Below are 9,655 nucleotides of genomic sequence, written 5' to 3'. Positions count from 1 at the left end.
ATATACTTAGCAATGGCCACTTTCAAGCAGTTTGTTAAAGATTACACAATTCTAGTAGCCAAGGTACGCTGGAACAACTTTCACCTTGCGAAACTTTCAGGATTACCTGGTATTTCTATAAAAGGAAACGCTTACGCCACTTACTAATGTGGAATCAGAACCATCGAAACGAATCGAAAAAGTTACCAAATTGAAAAATAAATTACCAAATTACCAAACTTGATAAATAAANAGGACCACCCAAAACCTTCCAGGAAAGGACGGGGTGCATATACTTAGCAATGGCCACTTTCAAGCAGTTTGTTAAAGATTACACAATNGTCCGGGTACACTGGAAAATTGATGGTAATTGCAAAGCAGACGAACTGACAGGGATAGGTAGGACCACCCAAAACCTTCCAGGAAAGGACGCGGTGGATATACTTAGCAATGGCCACTTTCAAGCAGTTTGTTAAAGATTACACAATTCTAGTAGCCAAGGTACGCTGGAACAACTTTCACCTTGCGAAACTTTCAGGATTACCTGGTATTTCTATAAAAGGAAACGCTTACGGGCCACTTACTAATGTGGAATCAGAACCATCTAGGTAGGTAGGTTGTCGCGGTCGTCTATAAGACACACTTAGNATAAAACAATCATGTTTTTGGTTGTTACGAATAACTTTACATACATTACTTTATTTATATTTTACTCAGCTTGAATATTTAGTTCGTGCAAAGCCCTGTTGGGTCAACGCGTGTTTGAATAGCGATCAAGTAGTTTTTTTTTTACTACATTTCCTTTGTAAACATATGTGCAGATTTGTGCGATCCATTAAATAAAAAAAACACTAGGAAGATGTTTTGTGTTTGCACTTAAAGATATAATAAAGAAAAAGAAGTAATTCAGCTTAAAATGTAAATATGGAACAAAACAGTACCAAAGAGTGGAATTTCTAACTTATTTTACGAGCAACCTACGGTTAAATTTAAAAACTGCTAAGAGGAAAACTAGCTAACATAAATAAAACGCAGCATATTTACATGCATATTAGGGCGCCCATCGACATTTCTGTTTAATTTCAATACTCTACCCCCTAATTTCCTTCCTTTTTATGAGAAATATTATTGCCTATTTTTATAGATTTTTAAACATCATTTAGGGGTCGCGACTTGTCATTTTAGCTAAGCAAATACGGTTTTGTAGATTTGTCAGTTTTTGAATGACTATTTTTCATTAGATTTTAAAGATCGAACAACTTGTGAGAAGAGTATGAGCTCTCTGATAAAAGAAAAATTTTCAGGAAAAAGTGTTTGAAATATTTGCATTTTTTTAATTTAAAAAAATATCGTGACTTTTCATGTATTTTCCTTAACTGCATCTACAAAGCAGGCTATACTTAGTAAATTAAGCCTTTGTAGTTCATTTATTGTCTTCTTTAATTGGGATTTCCAGGTTATGTAATTTATTTCTGATACTTTGGATATTGAGGTAGAGTATATTGATATTTTCATTGCTATTGGCAAATAAAAGATTATTTACACTATACTTTGTACTATTTCAGAGTTAACTACATTTATATTAGCCATCTACATTTCATCGGCATTTATGTATATACCTTATATAGAAATAATAAAAATTTTATTCATTTAAGTATTTTTAATTCTTCCATTTCTTCGGCTAGTATGGTAACATACTTATTGCCTTTTGCTTTTGCTTCTTGCTTGACCTTCTTAAAAAGGCTGCTAAACTCGTTTTCCATAAGCTTGGAAACATTGATGTTTTTTCCACGCGTGTTGATATTCAAGTTTGGAGCTAAGTATTTTATTAATATCAATAGTTTCGTTTCTTTTTCGAAAATCGATGCATTTGGTAATTAGTTAACCTTCGAATCGCTAGGATGAATCCCATAAGCGTCGATGCGGTGTCCCAGGAACTTTATAGCTGTGATTCCGAACTCACATTTCTCCTTATTAAGAGTAACACCATTATTTTTAAGCCTCTTTAGTACTTGCCGCAAAGTAGCATCGTGTTGTTCTGCATTCGGACCGAATATGAGGATGTCATCCATCTGGCAAACTGTTCCTGGTATGTTCTGTAATATGGCTTGCTTGGCGGAGCAGAGGATATACCAAAGGGGAGCCTTAGGAAACAATATCTCCCGTATGGTGTTAAAAACGTAGTCAATTGCTGTGAACGATGTGTTAGTTTGATCTGCCAAAATCCTGAATTAGCATCTAATTTAGTAAACAATTTAGCTCCTGAAAGCTGCGCCAGCGTGTGGTCAGCGACTGGCATGGGATGAATTTCGCGCTCAACTGCGCAATTTAGCTTCGTGAGATCCACGCATAATCGAATATCGCCATTACTCTTCGGGACAATGACCATCGGAGCACACCATGCAGTTGGTTCATCAACTGGCTTAATCACATTTTTCCTGGCCATTTCGTCAAGTTTAATTTTTAAAGTGTCTCTTAGCGCAACAGGTACACGACGTGCTCCAAAAATTTGGTTTTGCATCGCTCTGCACTTTTATGTCACATTCAAAATTCTTTATGCATCCCAAACCCTCAAAAAGCGCGGGATATTCTTTAAAAGCATCAACGCTAGAACCTAACTTATTTACATATGTGCTGCACAATTCGCTCTTAGCAAAAATTTTCAACTGCAAGCCGGACCGCAAGCTTAGCAGGGATTTTTTTAAGCCTTTAATCACATATATGTGGCTTTTTATTTTGTTGTTCTTGTACTCAAGCACGGCTTGGACCTTACCAATAACTTTTAGTGTGCGACCATCAGAACCTGAAATTTTCTTGTTTGAAATCTCTTATTTGGTTTTATTACACATGCTTTTGAACAACTGGTCGGAGATCACGTCGACTGGCGAACCAGTGTCAACCATAAAAGTAACCTTTGTATTATTTAGCAGAATGTCTGTATCCCATGACGTACTCGTATTATTGTTTAAGCTATTAACGTTAAGCATGCCTAAAAGATTATCGTGCGCTAAATCGTCGTTGACATTATTCACATTTGCTTGCCTATTTTTCGTCTTTGACAAGCATACGCTTGCGAAATGATTTAGTTAGCTGCATTTATTACAGCTCTGATCCAATACTTTTCGTGAAAAATCCTGTAAAACTGTCAAACAGCAAAATTACTCTCTGAAGTGAGAGTAAAAAGTGAGTAACAACAAAAAGTACGGGAACAAAAAAACCATTTTTCCTGTAAAAATGTCAATCAGTGATTGCTTGACACTTTTCATGATTTTACCAGAAGAAAAAGTTCGGGTAAAATCTTGCACCTTCATTCTCTACACAACTCTCCAAAAGTCGCTCTCATTTAAAGGATTTTGGAGGATTTCGGAGTACGGGAACATTTTTCCTGCAACTTCCTGTAAGTTCGTGTAAAATCCTGTAAGTACATGGAGTACTGGATCAGAGCATACATCTTTTTCCCTTAGCTGGGCAGTTAATCTGTCGTTCGTGAATAGTCGAAGAGCCGCACCACGCATATTTGCCTTTATTATATGATTTCTGGTTCACATATTCGCCGTTAGTTTTTTTTTTTAATATTTTTAGTCAGGTGAGAGGCCGTGGTGAGTTTATTTATCGACGACGTTAATTCCAATTGTTGCTTTTTAACTGCTTGGTGTTGTCTCACTTCCACTATTGCCTTTTCCAAGGTAAAATCTGTGACTAACTGAAGTTGTTCAGATAGCTTACCATCACGTACGCCAACAACGAGTTTGTCGCGAATCATTTCGTCTCTCAAAGCCCCGTAATTGCAGTTTTCGGACAACAAATACAAGTCTGTGATGAATTTCTCTATCAGCTCACCCCCAAGGTTAAACTTCGCTCTCTCATATATCAAGTTGATTTTAAGTAGAAAGTGCTTGGTGAAAGCCTCTAATGCCTTGGAGTATACTTTCTTTTCCGCCGCGGACAACGTGAAGGATAAAAAAATATTATCGGCCTGATCTCCCATCAGATAGACCAATGTGTTAATTTGTTCCTCTTCCGATGCATTGTTCAACTTCGAAGCTATGCGGAACCTTTCAAATCGACGAAGCCACTTAGGTCACTCGCCAGGATTGCTGAACAAAAATGCATCAGTAAAGCTGCCGGCGCTGTTTCCCACCGTGACGCCGGATCCTCCATCTGTCGGCATTATTAGATTGTATAATGGATCTCGCGCTATCTCGACCGTTTAAAATCTATGTTCTTTACTTTATATGATTTCTGTTGCGTACCGCGTGTCGGTTCTTTAAACTGCTGGCACCATGTAGTGTACCCACGAGTAATCAAACGCACATGTTGAGTTCTGTTTCATAACTAACTTTATTTTAAGCTATACACCAGTCAGCTAAACATAAAATGTAATACAAGAATCGTAGGTAGAGGAATGCATGATAACTACTGTACATGTGTATGCAAGGAAGGAACGTACGATAGCTATTGTACGTATATATGTACATACCTATGCATATATACCGAACATTTTCCTTCACTTGCGCAGCTATTTTAATTACAACTTATTTTAAGTCCATGTTTGGTAGTTTTGGCATGATTGTTATTATAATGTTGTTTGTGTTTTGTTTCTGTTTCACTGTTAGCAAGTCCCTTTCAAGTTTTCTCATCTTCGTTTTAACATTTTCACCGCTTGTTTTAAGTTCTTTCAACTCTTTTTTTATTGTTTTGTTTTCTTCAACTAATCTGTCAATTTCTTTTCTCAAGTCGTCAAAAGTATCACTGATATGTTGTTGTGACTCTTTTATTTTTCTCATTGCTATACTTTTCTCTTTCAAGTTGTCAATAATTAGAGTTAGATTTCCATTGTTTGTATTTTCTACTTCACTGCTCTCATCACCACTTAATAGTTTACCGTTGTGTTGTTGGCTTTTTATACCCGAGCGCACTTGTGCACAAGGGTATTATAACTTTGTTCACATAACGGTTGTTTGTAACAGGCAAAACGAATCGAGATAAATATACACAAATGTATACATAAATGATCAGGATCAAAAGAGAAATCGATTAAGCGGCGACGTCTGTACGTCCGTCCGTCTGTGCACACGATAACTCGAGTAATAATCAGTGTTGCCGCGAATCATGTTTAGTGGTAGCCAAAATCCTTTAAAAAAAGGGCTAAAAAAGAGGTTACAAAAAGTCGTTGTGGCTAAAAATGGTAGCTAAAATTTTTAAATTAATATATAATATTAATATTAATATAACATAAGCATACATGCAAACATTGTCAATAATAATAACAATAACTTACCAGCATGCTGCTACAATATTCATTTCTTTACAAATGACGTCGAGGAATGGTCGAAATGATTAGAGCCGAAATTTCATAATTTTTCTACCATTTTGTTAAACATAGTTTTTTTTTTTAATTCACAACTGCAATATCGGAAACTTAATCCTCCACACACACGGCTTTGGCTCATATAGTGCAAGAAATTTTCGCCAAAATACTTTTTACTTAGAAAATTTAGCTAATTTCACCACTTACGACACCAGCATGCTTTGTATGATCATAAAATTTTCAAATAGTTTTTGAAATCGCGCCATCACACCACAAGAACATGCACGCTCAATCGACTTGATGGGCCATTTAACAAATTAAGCATAATAATTAAGCATTAAGCCGTAAACTTATCTATTTTAAACTATAGTTAAATCGTTAATAGATAAGTTGCCAGCCCTAACACTTTTACAGTATAAAAACGTGAGGAAAATGAAAAAAATGAGATAAAATTAAGCGTATGCAACGTTTTCATGCCAAGTATGAATACATTCTCCAAAGGGCTAAAAAGAGGGCTAGGGGCAATTTTAAATTTATGTGGCCAAAAAAAGTATGTGGTAGCTAAATCTAGCCACCAAAGGGCTAAAATGGCAACACTGGTAATAATTGAGATATCTTAACGAAACTTGGTACGTGTAATTCTTTCCGGCGTAGGACGGATGGTATTGAAGATGGGCAAAATCGGACAATAACCACGTGTACCTCCCATATAACGGTAATTTTCAGAAATACGAAAACTGCGATATTTTAGTAACTAATGAATATTATTCACTCAAAATTGATATTTACAATAACTTTAACACGAAAAATAAGAATGTTATAAATTTTCGAAAAATGGGCTTAGCCACGCCCACTTATGGTTATATGTGTATATCTTGGCAACCGCTGCACCGTCTTCTTCCAAACTTGGCACTGATATTGGCCTTGGTACAGCATACCAAATGGCCGAAAATTATTGAAATCGGACAATAACCACGCCCACATTCCATATAAGGGTAATTTAGAGAAATACGAAATCTTCGATAAATCAGTGAATATTAAAGCTAATTTATTCACAATTGCCGCTTGCAACAATTTTTTGCCAAGAAATACGTTTATGATAAAATTTTGGAAAATGGGCGTGGCACCGCCTACTTATGATCACAGATATATATCTCGGTAAGCGTTCTACCAATTTGTACCACACTCGGTGTTGTTATTGTACTTGCCACATAAAAGCAAAATGTTGAATATTATTGAATTCGGACTAAAATTACGCCCACTTTTCATATAACGGTAAATTTTAGAAATGCTTGAAACTTCAATATTTCGAAATTTAAGGACGCTAATTTACTAAAAATTGATTCACCCCTGCTTACCATGTAGCGGTAGCTTTCGGAAAGGTGAAAAACATATACATATTTACAATTTGCGCCGGGTATTTATTGTTCGGCTCCGCCCGAACTTAGACTTTCTTACTTGTTGTATTAAGTCTTGCTTTTGGTGCCATTGAATCTATGTTTTGATATGTTTTCAAAATATATTTTTATGCGTTTTATGTAATGAACTTTTACTTTATTTTGCTAAGCACCTTTTAAAATATATTTCTGTTGGTTCTTAATATGTCTAGTGTTCTTTGTTTATTAGATTTTCTTCTTTAATTAGCAGCGAAAATTTCTCATCACATAAGCGAGTTGCTATTTCACACCATATGATCGATAAGACCTCGTAACCTACGCTTATAAGGCTCTGCGGTAGTTGGCGCGTACGGCGGGGTTGCCTTTCTTATGGATTGGGCGGATCGGTATAAGAGCTGATGTATGCACCTTATCAGCCCTCGCCACCGAATTTGAATAGCTCAGCTGGCAGGTCATCAGGTTCAACAGCTTTGTTGTTTTTAATACATGTAGTTACTGTTCATACCTCGTCCTACTAAGGCGTAGAACATCCACCCCGTCATCATCGACTGGGTGTTTGCGTTCGTCTTTTCGACAACTTTCAGTGATGTTACCATTCAGTGGGGTTTAAAAGTGTTCCCTCCAATTTATTTATTTATTTATGTACGTTCCTGACATCGGTGACTAGGTCCCCATAGTTGTCTTACAGGACTTCGCCCTGGTTTTGAAACCTTCCCTAATTCACCTAACCCTCTGGTAAAATTATCGGTCGTTTTTACTGTCGGCCAGCATATCTGTCATTACCTTATTGCAAAACAAAAAGCTCTGCGTCAGATGAACATGTAATCTTGCATTCCATGCCAAATGTTTTCGTGATTATTACAAAACCACATAAAAATTGATTATTTACTAGCAAATATCTGGCTTGCTTCGCGACGCCTGATAATAACTTTCGCGTTGACCAATACAAAAATAGTTTTGAAATACAAAAACGGTTTGTAATTTAAACATTATTAGCTTAGCTTGAAAGAACTGAAGAACAAAATCTTCCAAGAATAATAATACTGAGATATATACCACTCTCCTTCGATGATATGAGCGCTTATTTCCGCCTGTGAGATATCTGAGAGTATTGCAAGGTTTGCCGAGAATGCATAATCTTTTAAAATCCCTATTAAGCTGGTGTTTCAGGGTACTATTTTATATATATATAAGGAAAATTTGAAAGTTAGGGGGGGCTCGAGCACCCCCCTGCCCCTACCTGGCTACGCCCATGGATGGCACCATTTTTTGCAAAAGTTTATTTTACGATGCTGAGCGGAATTTCAAATTCATGTGACGTATGATTCCGAAGATATGGCTGATTAAAAAATTCACTCCTATAGGATGTGCATCGCCCCTTTTACAAAAGTATATGTACTTTACTATAAGCGCCTACCATAGATATGTATGTCAACACACCAAATTTCAAAGTCATGTGACTTACGGTTTCGAAGTTATAGCTGATTAAAAATGTCACGCCTATGGGAGGTGCCACGCCCACTTGTCAGATCTCATTTTTTATACCCTAAGTTACGCCCGAGGTCTTTATAACAGTTAAAGCCCCATGAATATCCATTCAGTAGTTCCGGAGATTAGTAAGTTTAAACAGACAAAAAGACAAAAAATTGACAGTTTTATTATAGTACAGATTACATATTTAATTAATTTAATTACTCATTTAACAAAAACTAAATTTCATATTTTTATAAAATAAAAGTATAGTTTACGTTTGAATTGCCTGAACATAGTCTTTTTTAAACTTTTTTAATATATTGGGTGTATTCGAGCTGGAATTATTGCGGCAGTGTTACATTTTATGAAGGAGCATTAAGTTCTACGCGAAAAATTTGGGCGACTCTGCCTACATAAAGCGTTCGCGGAACAAAATTTTGACCATCAGTTGCTTATCATTGCCAAATCAAAAGCATTATACAACTTTTTACTACACAATTTTTGCAGCATTTCAGAATATTTTCAGTTGAGCATCAGCAATATATCATCAAGAAAGCTACAACGCTGCAATATTGCGGTAATTATTACGTACAGTGACGAGCAAAGTCTGTTCTGCCTTTTCCAAGTTGGATAGGGAAGCAAAGCGAATGGGTCTGGTGGTAAACGAGGACAAGAAGAAGTATCTCCTGTCATCAAACAAACAGTCAGCACATTCGCGCCTTGGCACCCACGTCACTGTTGACAGTTACAATTTCGAGAAAGTAGAGAATTTCGTTTGCTTGGGAACCAGCATTAACACCGATAATAATGTCAGCATTGAAATCCAACGCAGAATCACTCTTGCCAACAAGTGCTACTTTGGACTAAGTAGGCAATTCAGGAGTAAAGTCCTCTCTCGACGTACGAAACCCACGCTCTATAAGTCACTCATCATGCCCGTGCTGGTATATGGCGCAGAAGCATGGACAATGACAACATCCGATGAGGCGGCTCTTGGAGTGTTTGAGAGAAAGATTTTGCGGAAGATTTACGGGCCTTTACGCGTTGGCGACGGCGAGTACCGCAGACGATGGAACGATGAGCTGTATGAGCTTTACAACGATATGGACATAGTGCAGCGAATTCAAATACAGGGGCTCCTCTGGCTTGGTCATGTCGTTCGAATTGACACCGACGCTCCAGCTCTGAAAGTATTAAACTCGGAACCCGCTGGTGGTAGCAGAGGAAGAGGGAGGCCCCCACTGCGATGGAAAGATCAGGTGGAGAAGGACTTGGCTTGACTTGGCGTTTCCAATTGGCGTCAGTTGGCACAGAGGAGAAACGACTGGCGTCCTTTGCTGAACTCGGCCAAAACGCTAAGGCGGTTGCAGCGCCAAAAAAGAAGAAGAGAAGTGGCGAGCAAAACTGTAACATGGTGTAACACTTTTTATTTCAGCCACCGTTGTATATTCTTGTTGGTACACTAGACTGGGTCGGTCCCCATACAAAAAAAAAA

The sequence above is a fragment of the Rhagoletis zephyria genome, unplaced genomic scaffold (assembly GCF_001687245.7).
Source record: "Rhagoletis zephyria isolate East Lansing unplaced genomic scaffold, Rhagoletis_zephyria_1.1 Rzeph_scaffold_00405, whole genome shotgun sequence".
Classification (NCBI taxonomy): domain Eukaryota; kingdom Metazoa; phylum Arthropoda; class Insecta; order Diptera; family Tephritidae; genus Rhagoletis; species Rhagoletis zephyria.
This window is presented reverse-complemented; position numbering follows the sequence as displayed.